Genomic DNA, 17,554 nt, shown 5'->3' on the forward strand with positions numbered 1-17,554 from the left:
AGGCCATGAGATATTTTGCTGATGTTGACTGTCCACAGGCACTATCCACTGCAGCCCCCAGTGGCCATAGTACTCTGTTCCCAGCCAATGGGAGCTGTGGGAAGTGGTACCAGCACATCCTTACAGCCCCTTTGCTTGGTGAACTGTGGTGACTGGGAGCTGCAGAGGATGGTGCCTGAGGACAGTCAACATCAGCAAAATGTCTCATTACCCAGATGTACCACAGGTTGCTCATCACTAGTTTAGAAGTGGTATGCACTTTACCATCATATAAACTTGTGCAGTCTCAATCTATTTCTCTAGTTTCAGCCACAGAAGTCTATTTGCACTAATGCCAGCATATGGTTCATTTTCTATGTAGAGGATTTGGCAAGCAGTTTGACAGCATAAAACAGGTAACCTGGAGAAGTTTTTAAGAACAAGTTATTCAAAGACCTATCAGGGATGACTTGGTAATACTTCAGAGGAAGAGGCTGGACTAGATGAAATCTTGGGGTTCCTTCAAACCCTAAGATTTTATGATAGGGATAGGTGCTCTAGAAATAACTTTGGTGGAAAAACTGAAGGTTGAATCAAGATATGCAACTCTGGCTATGTTAATTACATAGCTGGAGTCAACATACCTTGATTTGAGTTTCCCTGCTGTCCCCACAGAGGGATTGGCTTCCCTTTCTCCTCATAGGAGCAAGAATACTGGATGCTGATGGAGGCACCCTATGAGTTTGATTTAGTGGGTCTTTACCAGACCCACTAAATTGAACTCCAAAAGATTGATCGCACCAGTGTTGATCTCCTCTAGAGTGTAGACATGGCCTAAGAGAGGGCACTGAGATGGGCCCCTGTTAAGTGTGTACCCCGGAAGGGATTTGTGATACACACAGTGAATTACTTGGCCAGTGGGCTGAGCTGCCAGAGAAGGCTTCAGACTAAGGGAGTGCAGGCACACACACATAGCCTGAGGGGATTCTTGCAGAAGGTGAATGCCACCCTGTTACACCCATGTTGGGATTAAAACTAAGGTATTCCTGGCTCCAGACATTACTCAGGCCACCAGATGTCTCTGGAAACTGTAATAATCTCCTGTGGCTATAGCTTAGCTTTATGTTCCCTCTGTCAATTATAATTTCTTTTGTCCAGATGACTCTATGAACACACTGTATGCCATTCCTGAGTTCCTAGCAGGTCTCTCACATACCCTACAAGAAAGGGTTTGGTTCTGCTTGAAATTAATAGTAGCTGCAGAGATTCAGGAGAGGCCTCAGAATCAGTTACCAAATTTATAAATAAATCTGTAGGAACATATAGCATGTAAGATATGTAAAGCCACTTATGTACCATTCTTATATTTAAAATGCCTAGGTATGAAGGGGAGCTACAACCAACACATTCAAATTACCCTATTTATTAAAAAAAAAATTGGGGGGGGGGTGTGGGGGAATCCCATTGCACTTTAAAGGCTGAATAATTTCTTTCCTTTGATTTAGTTTAATCAAATCAAACTATTTGGAAAAAAAACCAAAAAAACAAATCAACTCCACAATGCAGACCAAATCCCTATGAGAGAACTCCCAGCTGGATTTAGGCTTTGTTCTTTGTATATATTTGTCATCAAGAAGCAAGGAAACAAATACAGACAAAAATACAGCATTAGTGATTTCATATGCAGCTAATGAGACCAAGAATGATGGCAAAATTCTGAGCTCCTTATCTTTCTATGCTATGTTTCCCCTTAGTCACTGTCAACGGCTATGCTGAATTCAATTCATATCTTAGGCTACATGACTATACTGACACAGCAGCAACTATTTTTAATAAAAGTCTGCAGTGTTTAGTCAGATTGTAGCTCATATTTGTTCATATTAAATGGTGAAACTATGATGTAGTACATGCCATGAATTCCTGCTGGCTACACTGGAAATAAAATCAGGTCCTGAGTTCTTTTTTAGTTAGTGCTCCAACTTTTCTGAACCATGACCGATAATAAGCCAGTCTCCCATGTGAATAGTCAGGAAACAGAAGGCAACAGCTGAGATGAGCACTCACAGACATCTTTATCTTTTTTGAGGACTCTGAATTTTCAGTGAATCATCTTTCATTTGCCTGTTCTTCTGCCTTCTTTATATAATGTGTCTGTGTGTCATTTTCTAATTGACAGCATTTGGAAATGTAATATTTTCTACATGTAAAAGCATAACACAACAGTTCTTAGCAATATTGGAACTAATCAGAGTTGTTTTCCAAAAAATCCCTGAGCATGATTAAACAGAACACACTGAGGAATTTTTCATGTGGATTGGGAGGCAGTTCAAAGCACTGTCAAAGTAAAGCTCCTGCTTCAAAAAGAACAGATGGGAAATGTATAGCTGATTTCCACATGGAATGGAATGAGGAACTGAGCTGTCCTTGGACCAACCTATGCTGGAGGCAGGATCAATAGCACAGCACTTCCAGGTTTGTCTGATCAGTTCATGCTTTCCCTATCTCTTCCCCATCTATAATGTGAGTGCTGAGAAGTTTGATATGATTTATGGTATCCATGCTACACCTGTCATAGATTCAATGGATATTTAATTCTAACACAAGCCAGCACAGGTAGAATATGAACAGAAGGGAAAGATTAAAAACTATTTCTAGTTGATAGACAACGCTCAAGTGAAGTTAGCTAATTCTTCTAATCTAGCCTGACACACTCAACTGAGAGGGGAAATGCGGAAGGACCCATTATTAACGTGCTGCCATTAAAGAAAAAAAAAGAAGCAGAAGCCAGCCATTGACAGTGTGCAAAGCAAAACAACAAAGAGTCAAATGTTGTCCAGTATTAACTTATTAGGCCAGATCCTCAACAAATGTAAACTGACATAGGCTTCTCTGCTAGGGAAAAAGGCATTTTAAAATCAAAAGGTCTCAGTCTATGAGCAGGATGAAAGATTTCATTTGGGTCCTGTTGCCTCAGACAAAGATATTGTTGCCCCACTTGCCCTTTCCTGAAGATGGGTGTTTCATTAGCTGAAAATTGCTCAGTAGAACAAGTCCTATTTTGCAACTATTTGCAGTATTTTTGCAGTCTGTCTTCCATACTGAAGAAATTAGTGCTATTTATATTTGCAGTTTTGATGAGCAGCAGCTGAATGATTATGGGCAAAACCTGATCTCAGCTATAGAAACAGACCACAGAAATAATGTGCCTACATATAGCTAGGAATGGGTACACCAATTTACATAAAGGATCAGAGAAAATATAATGAAATATTGTCCCATCTAAAAAGCTATTCTCACTGTGTTTCTGACTCATACAAAACCAAGATATCTCAACAGGAATCCTTATCTCTTAAGACTTCCAGCCCAATTTCCAGAATGAAGAGATACAGCTAAGTCTGGATAATTGTCTAAGTTGGTCTGGATATCTAAGCCAAAGGCCAGATTCTCAGTTGGTGTAAATCTGAATAGTTCCATTGACTTAAATGGAACTGCATTAATATAGACCAGCTGAAGAGCTGGCTACAAATTTCCACACCTTCTGAAGCCCAAACATGTGTGCATTACATACTTTATTGTATATTTCTGACATTAGAAATGCTTTTCTTTTATACTGTCTCTTATAATACTTTTGAAAGCACCTCTTACATATGTTAGTACTTTGCAACTATCAAATCCATCTAATACCATTATTTGTATTTTATCACAATGCGGGTTTTTATATGCTTTAGAGAGAACAGAAGACATATTCAGCTTTTTTAAGAAAAAAAGATTCTCCATATTGAATTTTCTTATTGCTCCCTCTTTTAACTGTGAGCTAGTGATTTAGGTCATGTTAATGCTATGCATTCATAAAATCCGGAATAGATCAGTCTTTTTTCTGCATGACTTTTGAAATGCTTTCTTCTAATATATATCATTAGACTATAATACAATTATATTTACCAGTAAGCCAATCCCTGACATGCCAATAAGCAGCTTTTCTTCACAATGTTCTCTTCACCATCTTGAAAGACACTCTTTTTCAGTCAGTCTTGCACTTTAGACTTCAGGTCATCTCATTTCATGCCTGAGTTACACATACAGTTTGAAAGTAGCTCAGGAACAGACTCCCAGTTCCTAAGATCTGCATCCCAAGGTAGCACTTTAAAAGGAACGAAAGGCGTATAGCTAAATCCCTTGCATGACTTGGAAAACTTCAGCTATAAATTCTTTTTCAGGTCAAACTTTCTGTAGCTGTTAACCAGAAGAAATTCCCCTTTTATCTTGAGAATGCTAATTAGTACCCACTTCAAAAAAATAAAGGACAGTTTGAATGGAGATAAATTAGATCCTGATGATGACTTTCAAATTCTAGTCTTCCTTCATTGAGCTCTTTTAGATATGCTTTTGTATTCTGCCCTGGTCCTTCACATTTGCCCTCCAATCCTGCTATGCTGTGGAAGAGGACTCAGTTGGATTGTGGCTCCAAGCACAAGGGGCAGAGCAAGTGAATGGGGAAGTGGATGAAGCTGTTTGCTGGCTAGTGGAGTTGGATAGGCATGCAGAGAAAGTACGATATACACTGAAAATAATTATCCCAAAATAAATTACTCTCCTGGAAGCATAATTCCATCCTATTGTTGAGCTCAGTCTAGCCAACAGTTCTCTTATTGAATAGATTGTTTACAGTTTGTGTTACAGTAGCACACAGAGACCCCAGATGAGACCAGGACTAGGTGGTGAACAAACACAGTGTGAAAGGCAGTCCCTACCCCCAAAGAATCTACAATTTAAACAGCAGGGGTGAGGAAGAGCACTCAGAACTCATAAACTGTTGTATTAGAGCTCATGTAATGTATTCTTCCTTCCAAATTTAAACTATAATAGTATTTATAACTGCGACATTTATATTTTATCATCTAATGTACTTTCTTTCATGTTCTGTTTTTTTATTAATCTGATCTAGATATTATCCACACCACTTTCCTTATTGTATAATACAACTGTTAGATGCCAGTAGTTTTTGTTTTTAGTATTATTTCCTGCCTAGTCTGAAATCTTTTCTCACTAAGGTTGCTTTTGCACTCAATGTACCTGATGCACCGTGGTACATCACTTTAGTTTTATGCCTTCACTAATTTCAATTGAGATACACTGATCTAAAGCAGGCAGAACGGTGGTGAACTGATTATGATAATTAGTCTTGCTGATGTAATTATAAAAGAAAAGAGAATTAAGAAAAAAAGATAATCATAATAATCCATAAGCTTTAAAGGGGTAGCCATGTTAGTCGGTAACCGGAAAAACTTAAAACACAACAACTAGTCTAGCAGCACCTTAAAGACTAACAAAACATGTAGATGGTATCATGCGCTTTTGTGAGCACAACCCACTTCTTGAGATGAATGGAATTAATAAAGGGGATGGAGGAAGGGAGAAGGAAAAAGGGGGAAAGAAATAGTTAGAGTGTTCATGCCACATCAAGCTGATAAAGAAGGTGATGGGTCCCAAACCTGTAAATGAAGTTAAATTCTAAGGCTTCCTTATGTATTTGGCTTGTTGAATTTGCCTGACACAACAGGGGTATGTCTACACTACAGAGTTTTTTTTGGAAAAACCCTCACTTATGTCCACACTGCAATCGCGTTCTTCTGAAAAAACAGTCAAAAGAATGGAGGGGTTTTCCTGACATTGGTAAACCTCTTTCTACAAGGAAGAATACCTTTTCCAAAAGAGCTCTTTCAGAAAAAGGCATGTGTGGAAAGGGAAGAGGGAGTTCTTTCAATAGAAGAGGAAAGAAGGAAAAGCGCAGGTGCTCTGGTGGCCTATCTGCCCATAGCAATCACAGCTTACATGCAAGATAGCATCCATTCAGTGTGGACACTATCTGTCGATGCGCTTTGGTAGTGTCGACGCTCTCTTTCGAAAGAAGTTTTTTCAGACGATCTCTTCTGGAATAGCTTCTTCCAAAACAAGCCTGAAGTCTAGACGCAGCCAGGGCGACCTTGAGATCCATTAATGAGTGCTCGGGCAAGTTAAAATATTCTCGAATAGGTTTCTGTGTGTTGCCTTTTCGGATATCAGATTTGTGTCTATTAATTCTTTCCCGTAGATACTGTCCAGTTTGTCCAGAAAATTTTAACTTGCCAGAGCACTCATTAATGTGTCTCAAAGTCACTGTGTTCCTTCACTTTCCCCATTTGTAACCTCAGGATAATGATGTCTTCCATGAAAAATGCTTGGAGAGCTACAGAAGAAAAGTGTTGGGGCTGGTTGTGCATTGAGGGTCCAAGAGGGAGCAGCTCATTTAGTATGAGGGGGCACCTCATTTCACAACTGAATTTGGGGAGGGCATAGGAGGGCAGAGCACCTTCTGAACACCTTTTATACCTACTAATCTTTATTATCCCTGTCTGCCTCTGGACAAAGACATCTCTGTTTTTTTTTCTTGGCCTTTTTTGATAGCAATGGGAATTTCCTCAGGAATAACACTTCAGCACAGACATCTCCAAGTGTTCATTCTTGTTCCCTTGACTGACGCGTGTTTTTAGGATGCAAACAGCACAGCACAGCACAAATTACTGGTGAGATTTCTAGGTTCTAACTCCCCAGTATCCTAGGAGATTATACTTCCAGTTGCCCGGCTACTTGGGAACCCACAGGATGTATAACTATAAAATGTAATATAATGCAGCTGCCATGCACTACCAGTCTGTGCTTTCATTTCAGGATGCTGAACTGGCACTTGGCGGAAGTGGTAGTATATTCTACCACACAACTGCTTGTCAGACCAAGAGTTAAGAAAACACTGAAGGAAACTCCACTACAGGCTGTACCTATCTAGTCCAGCTCCCTGGGGACCTGACCAGTGCTGAACAAGAGAATTTGCTGGACCATGAGAGGTCAATATTGTCTAGCAGTATTAACAACACTTGCACTGCTTGCTGCTCTCTCAGGAAACATTTAGGAGTAAATTAGAGCTAAATAACAGCACAGACCACTGAGAGCCAGGACTGGTGCCTATAAACAAATGTTATCAGACTGCGGGAAACTTAACCACACCCATGAGAAGTGGACATCTGGACTAAAATCATGCCGGGCCATGGATGTTGCCGGGCCAGAGAGTGTCCAATTAGAGAGGTTCAACCTGTCGTCCATCAGGAATCTGCTCCATATAACAACACAGGCTCAGGGTAGTGCAAGGTTTAATAGAAAAAGGTTATTACACTTGGATCTTTGCCTACGGAATCTTGAACTGAACAAGATTCCTAAATGTTCCCTTTAGTTACTAGAACAATATCCAAACTAGTTTTAAATATTTAATGAGTCTTCCTTCCCACATCCATTGGCAGAGTGTTCCGCAGTCCAATACAGTTTATTGTCAGGAAGCTTTTATTAACATTCAGCTGGATTTTTTCCTTTTCTTAACTGAATCACTGTGTATAACCCTATATAATCTTTCCTTTCTTTATGTTATATATTCATCAGATGTAGTCTCTTAACTCCGTCACCCTTTAGCCATCCCTGAACCAAGTTATACATAATTTAGTGTTTAATCTTCCCTATCAAAATCAGTTCATTGAGCCCCCTACTCTCTGTCATTGCTATTGATCTCTTTCAATTTGTCAATTTTATTGAGATCATAAGTTGCTCAGAAGGTAATGTAGTATTCCAAGTGGGATTGTATTCTGCCTATAGAGAAAGGAATATCATCTTTTTGTTCCAGGATGCCGCTATGCATGGAGCCTGAAATTACATTACACATTTTTGTTGTCACTTCCCATTGAAAAGTCATGTTTCACTTTCTATCTACAAACACCTCTAGACCTCTTTCAGAATTATTGATTCCCTTATATATATTTGCTTTTATTTTTCAAAGCTGACATTCTAGTTATTAGCTTCCACACATTTTTCAAATCTGCTGAGGCTCATTTGCATAGTTTGTCACCTCACTGATAATTGCAACAATCCTTGCCTAGAAAGCTTAGCATTCCCTGGACTCAAATAGTTTTTATATTGAACAAAAAGAGTTATTCAAAGGTAGAGAATAAGCAATTTTCAATTGTTTGGCCTTACAAGAAGCCGCAACTTTGCCATCTTTTGATTTGTGTTTGAAAGAGATTGCACAGCTCCAGTTATAAGAAACAGTCCCTTTTTTTCTAACTAGAAAACATGTAAATATTGATATTTAATAACCAAACAATCTGTGTAACTTGGTTTTAAGGTGAAGCATTTTCTTGAATTGCTGATCAATGTGCCTTGATCACAACAGAGCTCAATGTACATGCAAATCTAGTTAATGTTGAATGGGACAGCTCTCAGGATAAAAGCGGTATGGATCAGACAGTTGATATGTCAATTACATTCATATCAAGAGATTTTAGTTTCCAGATATTTCAACCATATCCAACTCTTTGTTAAAAGGTTTGAGAAAAAGATCACATTGCAGGCAGCAGCTGTTTGTCTGGATTACCTAGTCTAGCCATTCTGTCAAGGCTAAAAAAAAATACTGTCTGAGCTCCACTGAGAAAACATGTAACTGAAATATCAGTTAAAGTAGGAGCTTTTTAATAGGGATGTGGTTGGTACCCCTGAAGATGCAGGGACCCTTTTTTAACAAATGTGTGAGACCCTCATTAGTGAAACAAATATAAATAGTGAGTTTGCATGTTTCACCATTTATGGATAGTTTTGATGTGAACAACAGGGTTTAAATAGTTATTTCATTCCGGTTCTGGTCTTTCAAGCACCTCAGTACTCAATGGCTACGTCTACACTGGCATGATTTTCTGGAAACGCTTTTAACGGAAAAGTTTTCCTTGAAAAGCATTTTCGGAAAAGCGCGTCTAGATTGACATGGATGCTTTTCCGCAAAAGCACTTTTTGCGGAAAAGCGTCCGTGCCAATCTAGACGCGCTTTTGCGCAAAAAAGCCCCGATCGCCATTTTAGCCATCGGGGCTTTTTTGCGCAAAACAGTACTGTGCTGTCTAAACTGGCCCTCTTGCGCAAATGATTTGCGCAAGAGGGCTTTTGCCCGAATGGGAGCAGCATAGTATTTCCGCAAGAACACTTACGATCTTACATGAGATCTTCAGTGTTCTTGCGGAAATTCAAGCGGCCAGTGTAGACAGCTGGCAAGTTTTTCAGCAAAAGCAGATGATTTTGCAGAAAAACTTGCCAGTCTAGACACAGCCAATAGGTATTTATGAGAGCTCAAATCCCAGTTCAAGACTTGCAGGTTCAGGTAGAACTCAAGCTTACACAATAGTCTGTCTGATTCCCCTCTACTAGTCCTAGAATTTCTTCTTTTTCTCTCAGCTTTTAAAATATGTGTAGGGTACACTCTTAGGCTATGTCTATACAGCAGCATAGATGTTATTCTGTAATAAAACAGTCCATTCCTACCCAGCAAGCAGTTATTTGGGCATATTGTTGAAATAATGTTGAGCTGGAGGACTTCTTACTCTAACTCCTGTAACCCTCATTTTACGAGGAGTACGGGAAGTCTGAGGAAGAGTGCTCTAACTTGGATTTCCTGCTGTGTAGAAAGCGCCAAAAGCTGAAATAAGCTATTTTGACTTAAGCTATGCAATTGACGTAGCTCAAGTTGCATAGCTGATTTTTGCTTTAGCCCTGCTGTGTAGACATGCTCTTAAAGGAAATGTATGCAACATCATGTGAACATAGAAGTTCAACCTGAATGTGTAAATCTTCATATATCCCTGGATACAGAAAGTATTTTTATCATTCTATTTCAGGGATGGGCAAATACTGGCCCACAGGCTAAATCCAGTCTGTCAGGGTTGGACCCTGATCCCCACACCACCATATTTACCTGCACCTCCACAGGTATGGGAGATCGCAGCTCTAGTTGTCCACAGATCACCATTCCCAGTCAATGGGAGCTGCAATCACCTGTACCTGCAAAGGCTCAGGTAAATAGATTAGCAGTGGCCCACCACAGGCTAACCCTGGTAAACAGCCACTGTTTTATTGCCCACCTCTGTTCTATTTCCTTGCCATAATGGTTGCAGTTCCTAAACTGAGTTTATTTGGATTCTTTTATTTATAATTGGAAAAGCCTTTCAAATTATTATAAAGGCTGATGTTGCAGAATTGAATCATCCTTTATAGGCACCAACAAACTGAACATCTGACGATGACACAGCAACAATGGAAACAAAATGGATGACAGTCTGTGATCTGCAGAACATGTAGGAAAGCTTCCTCTTTTTTATTGGTCTTAATTAGTCACCAACACAGTCGTCAAAATTAATACATGGTAACAGGGTTTAAGGCCAGATTTGAAGCTTTAATTCAGATTTTTCTATTTTATGATTTGTGTTTCTTTTTTCTCATCTTCTTATAGAATTATTTAATTATGTGATGTGTTTGCAAACACCCATCCCCCTTACTATGTGATGATTGCATTGGGTCCATGGTCTTTTTTGACAGGAGTACAGCTTCAATCTGGCACTCTAGCTACCCTGATGCCTTCCATGTAGCTCTTCTGATTCCTCTGAGATCCCAAATAAACTGTCTGTTCAGAAATTCACTCTTACTCTCCCTGGGTTGGCCACTTTTCTGACTAAGGAGAAACTAAAATGGTTTCCTCCAGAATAGGTTAGTGCTACTTCTAAACTGATTGCAAAGTTCCCAGAGAAAAAAAAGTGAGGTAACTTGTTCCCTCATAGGATGAGTGCACTGCACCCTGGAAATGAGAAATCAAGCTTACATCTTCATATGGCATATTACTATTACTTCATATCTCCCACAGGAGAAATTGAATAATGTCAGCTCTACTATGCTGTATATTCAATAGCTGGGGAAAAATGGTACAGGCCATTTTGACAACTTAAGATGAACTGACTTCTTCAAAGTTTGCTAAAGAATGGCCCCAATGTACTTCCTACTAGAGGCAATACAAATGGCAATGGTTAACAATGATCTGAAAATCAAAATGAAATACCCAAAGAACATGGAAAAATAAGTAGGAGAAAGAAATCACGTAAGTGCTTTGAACACAAGAATGAAAACAGTTCCAAAGTTTTAACACTTTCCTTCAATATATAAATGAGAATAGCAACACTTCTTCAGTCTTCACAGCAGCCACATGATGTATGTATGCATATAGATTTTCAAGAGTCCTAATAATAGATATAAGAAAGATCATTATTATTGTAATGCCTCCTGATTTTATGTAACATGATTCTCATCACATCAACTTCCAATACCACCAGATTGTTTTCCCTTTTGTTTCTTAGCCATTGTTTCCCTCTTAAGAATATTTTCACATCCATAGTCAAGTCTTCCTTTTCACCATTAATAAAGCAAGCTGTACAAAGACCATTATGTTCTTGGAGATGAATTTTGACTGACTCCCTTCCTTAGATTTCTGGGAGCATAGCTCAGGGAGGTTTCACTAAAACTGTCAGGACATGCATAGCATTTCCCTCTCGTTGATCATTACAAGATAACATGACTCTAAACTGAGCTAGTGACTCATCTCCCCCTTAAGGGCTGCTGTAATAACTTACAGTTAATTATTCACCCTTCAGTTGTGGAAAGATTCCATGCAGCTGTTGGTATTGGTCTGGCTTTCCTTCACTAAACCACATCTACTATACATCAAGGAAGGTCTAGCAGAGAAGATTTTTTTGAACTGGCCAGGCAGATCTTAATCGGTACATGACTCAATTACTTGAAAATGAAAACTAGGTTTCATGTAGGTGGAGAAATTTCATTGAACTTTCACTTACCTAACTGAACTCAGTATACATCTTTCAGGGGATGTGGCTAACTTTCTCTCCCTCTTTTTTAACCTGGTATGGAATTCCCATTTTGTGAGGGTAAAGCTTAATACAATATATGCTGCTTCTTATTGCCTCGTAGTGCATAGTTATTCCCTGCATTTCACTTGCACACAAATCAAGATTCTATTTATTATTCAGCTAATGCAAAGTACATTGTGTCCTTTCGATCACAGCTCTCCCTTACCAGCAATGAGACTAGCTTCCTACCACCAAACGCAAAACCCTTTCCTTTTTCAGGTTAAATAATAATAAAGCCTTCCCCTTTTCATGAGCTAGGCAAAACAGCCATTTTTGGTAAAATCCACTTCCTTTCTCTTCTCACAGCAGTGCCATGCTCTTCCTCATTTTATTCTTGCCAAATGAGACTAATAGGTACTTTAGCCTCAGTTGTATCTGGTCTCCAGCACTTAACCCCTCCCTGTCTGCTCCAAAACCCTAAACACCTGACTGGTAAAATGTGGGTTTTGGCCTTGGCTATGGCTAGGCAGACCCAGCCGTTATTGCTTCTACCAAATTGATAGGAACTTTAGCAATCATGTCAGTGACAGCAGGTTGGTCCCTAATACAACAAAAACAAGTTTACAAAAATGAGTTCATAACCGCCCTCCCCAAAAATAGTTCAATATTTGTTACTAAAACCCTCTTAGACAATTAAAGTGATGGGGATCTGAGACTTATTTCTACTCCTACCTTGGACTTTCTATTGTGACCTAAACAAAATACCTAAACTAAATCCTCCCATCCACCTAATGGCTACAGTAGCTCTGTCACAGAGCTGGAGTCCTAATTGGGTCCTAATGCAGCTCTCTCAGGTGATGCAGTGTTAATTGGAAGAGAAGCAGGGCAGGCTGGATCAGCTCTGTGACAGAGCTACTGGGGAACTTAGTTTTGCTCTATCCTTATGCCTCACACAGTTCCTGCCCCACCCTCTGCCCCCAAACAAAACTAGCTACTTTTTGTGCTGGTGGACCACACCCATTCTGCTCTGAGGGTACACTCTCCTGAAGCGGGATTTTTCCTTAATCTTCCTTTGCTTTAGTTTCTCTCTCCTTTAAAATGGGTATAACAGCATCTGCATCTTAGCAGTGATGTCAGGCTTAATTCATTAGGGACAAAATCTAGTTCAATTGAAATCAACAACAAAACTACCAGGCCCAGTTCCCATTACAATCAATGTGACCCAGGTGCCTAAATACCTTTGCAAATCAGGAATCACTTCAATGGAAACAGAATTTGGTTCTTTATATTTGTAAGCACTAAGTACAGATTTATAAAGGGATTTAGGCATTGCAACACTGAGTATTACAAGACTTGAGGACTAGATCACAAAGGGACTTGTTATTGCAATGCACAACATTGCAGTGGCTAAATTTTAGGCACCTTGAAAATTGCTGTGATACACAAAGTCTGAGGTAGGCAGGCAGGCTTCCTATATAAGGAACAAGAAGAGATGGGTGCCTAAGAATGTGATCCAAAAAAAAGCCAATACATTAGGTGGCACATTACTTACACCTAACCAATGGGAGATGCCTGTGAGAAGAGTGTTGTAAGCACTGTGCTAAAAGTTAGAAGACAGACATGACCTTTGTGAGTTGACTTTTGAAGGAGGCCCAATCCCACAAGCGAGATAGGCAGGGGACTATTTATCTTCCCGTCTACCAACTTGCTGAGGGTGCAATCCATCCCCTCATCCAGGTCATTAATAAAGATGTTGAACAAAACCAGTCCAAGAACTGATAGTTGGGACACTCCACTAGAAACCGACCACCAACCTGACATCGTGCCGTTGATCTCTACCCATTGGACCTGACAGTCTAGCTAGCTTTCTATTCATCTTACAGTCCATTTACCCAATCCATACTCCCTTAACTTGCTGGCAAGAATATTATGAGAGAGACTGTATCAAAAGCTTTGCTAATGTCAAGGTATATCACATCCACTGACTTTCCAAAATCCACAGAGCCAGTTACCTCATCATAGAAGCTAATCAGATTGGTCAGGCACAACTTGTCCTTCGTGAATCCATGTTGACTATTCCTGATCACTTTCCCCTCTTCCAAGTGCTTCAAAATGGATTCCTTGAGTATCCTCTCCATGATTTTTCTGGGGACTGAGGAAGACTGACCAGTCTGTAGTTCCCTGGATTGTCCTTCTTCCCTTCTTAAAGATGGGCACTACATTTGCCTTTTTCCATTCATTTGTCTAAAGTTAGACAAATATGTAAGTATCTTCTGAATCAAGATTCAATCCAGTCCAGAGCATCATAGGATCTGAGAGCAAAATATCTTAATTAACATCACTTAGAGCTAAAATACCATACCCTTCCATCCATTTAGCTTTATACGATTGTTTCCTCTCTGGAATAAGCATGCACCTTTAAATAGAATGATAATAATTGCAACATAAAATCAGTAATTTATTTTTTAATTTCCAAGCAGGTTGTATGTACATTGTCTACATGTGTATTAGCAAGGTTAATCAATATTTGTGGAATGTAATATGTGAGGCCAACCCAGAAATAACACGAGCTTTGTGTGAAAAGGGTTTATGGTAACTCTGAAACTCAATTCTCTGGACAATCTTTTTCACGAGAATGAGTTATTGCCATTCCCCCTTTTTGCTTTTTTATGATCTTGGTTACCAAAAACAAAAGATACTAGGACAGTGCTTTTATTGTCTCTGATGACCTCTGAATTTATAGGGTTGTTTTGTAGTAAACTGCCATTCAATATTTAATCTGATTGGATGCTTATTCAGCTCTTCCTCCCAGGTTAGAGGCATAAACAGTGATAATAAACAAAAGCTGATAAAGCTATATTTCCTGGAACAATAGAAAAGAGAGGTAGCCCCAATACTACCAGGATGCTCTGGCATTTGAAAAAGAAACAAACAAATTTTAAGTGATTCTTGTGTCGGTGATATTTTCAAAAGTGCCTAAGTCCTATTGACTTCATGAGGCACTTGTCTATATCTCTAGACCCCTAGGTATCTTTGAAAATCTGATCCTAAGTACCTGTGCCCCTGTTTAAAATGATGTTTAGCTGTCCATTTTGGCCCAGATCCACTAGGAGACTTGGGCACTTAAACCCCAGATTAGAAATATAAATCTCAGGTTTAGGTTCCTGAAATCCATAGAACCTCTGCTTAGCTGCCCCCAGGCTCTCTAAAATTACTCAGTGTCTAAAATTGTGCTGCAAGAGTTTCCTAGGTGCTAAGTTTCTGCCTCTGGCATGCATGCTGCTGCCTCACTCTAGGCATTCAGATACCTATCTTTTACCTAAGCACGAGCGCCATTCTCAAACCAGGGTGACACTAAGCTAGGGAGAGCGGAGGCAAGGGATAGAGTCCAGAGTGACTTAGACAAATTGGAGGATTGGACCACAAGAAATCTGATGACATTCAACTAGGACAAGTGTAGAGTCCTGCATTTGGGACAGAAGAATCCCAAGCATTGCTACAAGCTGGGGACTGAATGGCTAAGTAGCAGTTCTGTAGAAAAGGACCTGGGTGTTACAGTGGATGAGAAGCTGGACATGAGTCAACAGTGTGCCCTTGTAGCCAAGAAGGCTAATGGCATATTAGGTTGCATTAAGAGGAGCATTTCCAGCAGATCCAGAGAAGTGATTACTCCCCTTTATTTGGCTCTGGTGAGGCCGCATCTGGAATATTGTGTCCAGTTCTGGGCCCCACTATAGAAAGGATGTGGACGCATTGGAGAGGGTCCAGCGGAGGCCGACCAAAATGATTAGGGGTCTGGAGCGCATTACCTATGAGGAGAGACTGAGGGATTTGGGTTTGTTTGGTCTGCAGAAGAGAAGAGTGAGGGGGGATTTGATAGCAGCCATCAACTTCCTGGAAGGAGGTTCCAAAAAGGACAGAGAAAGGCTGTTCACAGTAGTGACAGATGGCAAAACAAGGAGCAATGGTCTCAAGTAACAGTGGGGGAGGTCTAGGTTGGTATGACCAGGTTCTGCACTGGCACCCAGCCGGCCTCTCAGCTACCGGGGAGGGATGGGGACACGCTGCAAGGCCCTGGTCGGGAAACCGAGTGTAATGGAGCACCGGGGCTCCATGTTCAAACCCAACCGGTCTCCCAGCAACCAAGGGGGGCAGGGCTGCACTGCAAGAGCCCGACCAGGTAGTCAGGAAGGATGCCGCGGCCGTGAGTGTGGGGGTGCCGGGCAATGACATCACCCGGTGCATCCTGCAGGACGCCAGGGGGTGGGGCAGGAGTGTTTGAGGGGCGTGGCAATGCTGGGTGGCATTGTGCGGCCATCTTTAAAAGCTGGCCGGAGGGCAGAGGGAGAAGAAGAGAACCAGGGCGGCCAGAAGCAGAGGACTGAGGGGCGCATGTGGGAAGGTGCTGGGGAACAGGGGTCTCACACCCTGGCTCTGAGAGCACTGACGGAGAGTAGGAAGTGGCCCAGGGCAGGGCAATGGGAGCCTGTGGGTCGACGTGTTACGGGCAGTCGCCCCGCCGACCATAAGGGAGAGAGTGCGGCTGTTCTCTTCCCTTCAGGGCCCTGGGCCAGGACCCGGTCGTGAGGATGGGCCCAGGTCCCCCTGTGGTACTCAGAGAAGGCATTCAAAAGCCCACAACTTGTAAAACAAAACTCTTGACAGGGATCGGAGGGAGGGGTGCACTCATTAAAAGTGGTGTAGCAGACAGCGTACTGTCTCTTATTAGGAGAGGGGTATTAGGGAGCATGGGGGACATGCGCACTTACAGTTGGATATTAGGAAAAACTATTTCACTAGGAGGGTGGTGAAGCACTGGAACGGGTAACCTGGGGAGGTGGTGGAATCTCCATCCCTAGAGTTGTTTAAGTCTTGGCTTGACAAAGCCCTGGCTGGGTTGATTGAGTTGGGATTGTTCCTGCTTTGAGCAGCGGGCTGGACTTGATAACCTCCTGTGGTCTCTTCCAGCTCTATGATTTTATGATTCTTTAAGTAGCCAGATTTACTTCACTGGAGCTATTCCCTTGCTTATGCTTAGACAGGTGCTTACATATCTTGCTGAATTATGGCCTTAAGAAACAAAGGAATAATTAATACTGTCTTTTAAAATAAATGAGGTGAAAAAGCCCACCGTTGCCTGCTTAAGAAAAGAGTTCAGCTGGGTGTAAAATCTAAGTGTAAAACTTGTAGGGACATGCTAGGAATGAGGGGTTCAGTATGCCAGCTGCCCTGGGGGAAGAGGACTACTCCAGGCCCTATCTACTGCAGAAGCTTGGGGGAAGGTCAGAAGCGCTTCTCCATGGCTGCTGCAGCTCCCGTGGGCACAACCTGGGGAAGGTGCAAGTTCCCCCCAGCTAGGGCAGGTCCAGGGTGATTCTGTCTCTTTTCTGTATGGTTTTATGAGAAGCAATCCTATTCCAGGCATATACAATTTTCTTGGTACACTGAAATCCTTAATTTGCTGTAAGTTATGATACAAGGAAGCTACATATTGAATTTAGTGATCCTACCTCTTACCATTTAGGAGAAGTTCATGATGGACAGACCCTCTTAAATATATAGTAGATAATGTCTGCTGGCATAAAAATGTATATATTTGAATCTTTTTGACTGTAACGTGTTCAGGGCAGCGACTATTGCTTTGCATGTGTTTACACCATATAGCACAATGGGGCAGTCTCAGCACAAGCAGATGTCTGATTGCCCAGCCTCAGTTTCCTTTGTCAATATCATTGAATATACATACTCCATATATTACAATGAACGCTTCCATCCTTTGAGGCGGTTTATAGGAATACAAAATTAACATATTCAGTTATGCACC

The 17,554-nt window shown here is 41.0% G+C and overlaps 1 long non-coding RNA gene across 1 annotated transcript in view; it reads right to left on the reverse strand.

Annotated features, from left to right (window-relative positions):
- Positions 1-4,026, reverse strand: part of LOC142829766 (uncharacterized) — a 28,591-nt gene extending 24,565 nt beyond the window's left edge. Inside the window, exon 1 of the long non-coding RNA XR_012904515.1 lies at positions 3,922-4,026. This is a non-coding gene — a long non-coding RNA (uncharacterized LOC142829766). The remainder of the gene's footprint in view (positions 1-3,921) is intronic.
- Between the last annotated feature and the right edge of the window lie 13,528 nt (positions 4,027-17,554).

Source organism: Pelodiscus sinensis, chromosome 6, assembly GCF_049634645.1.
Source record: "Pelodiscus sinensis isolate JC-2024 chromosome 6, ASM4963464v1, whole genome shotgun sequence".
Classification (NCBI taxonomy): Eukaryota; Metazoa; Chordata; order Testudines; family Trionychidae; genus Pelodiscus; species Pelodiscus sinensis.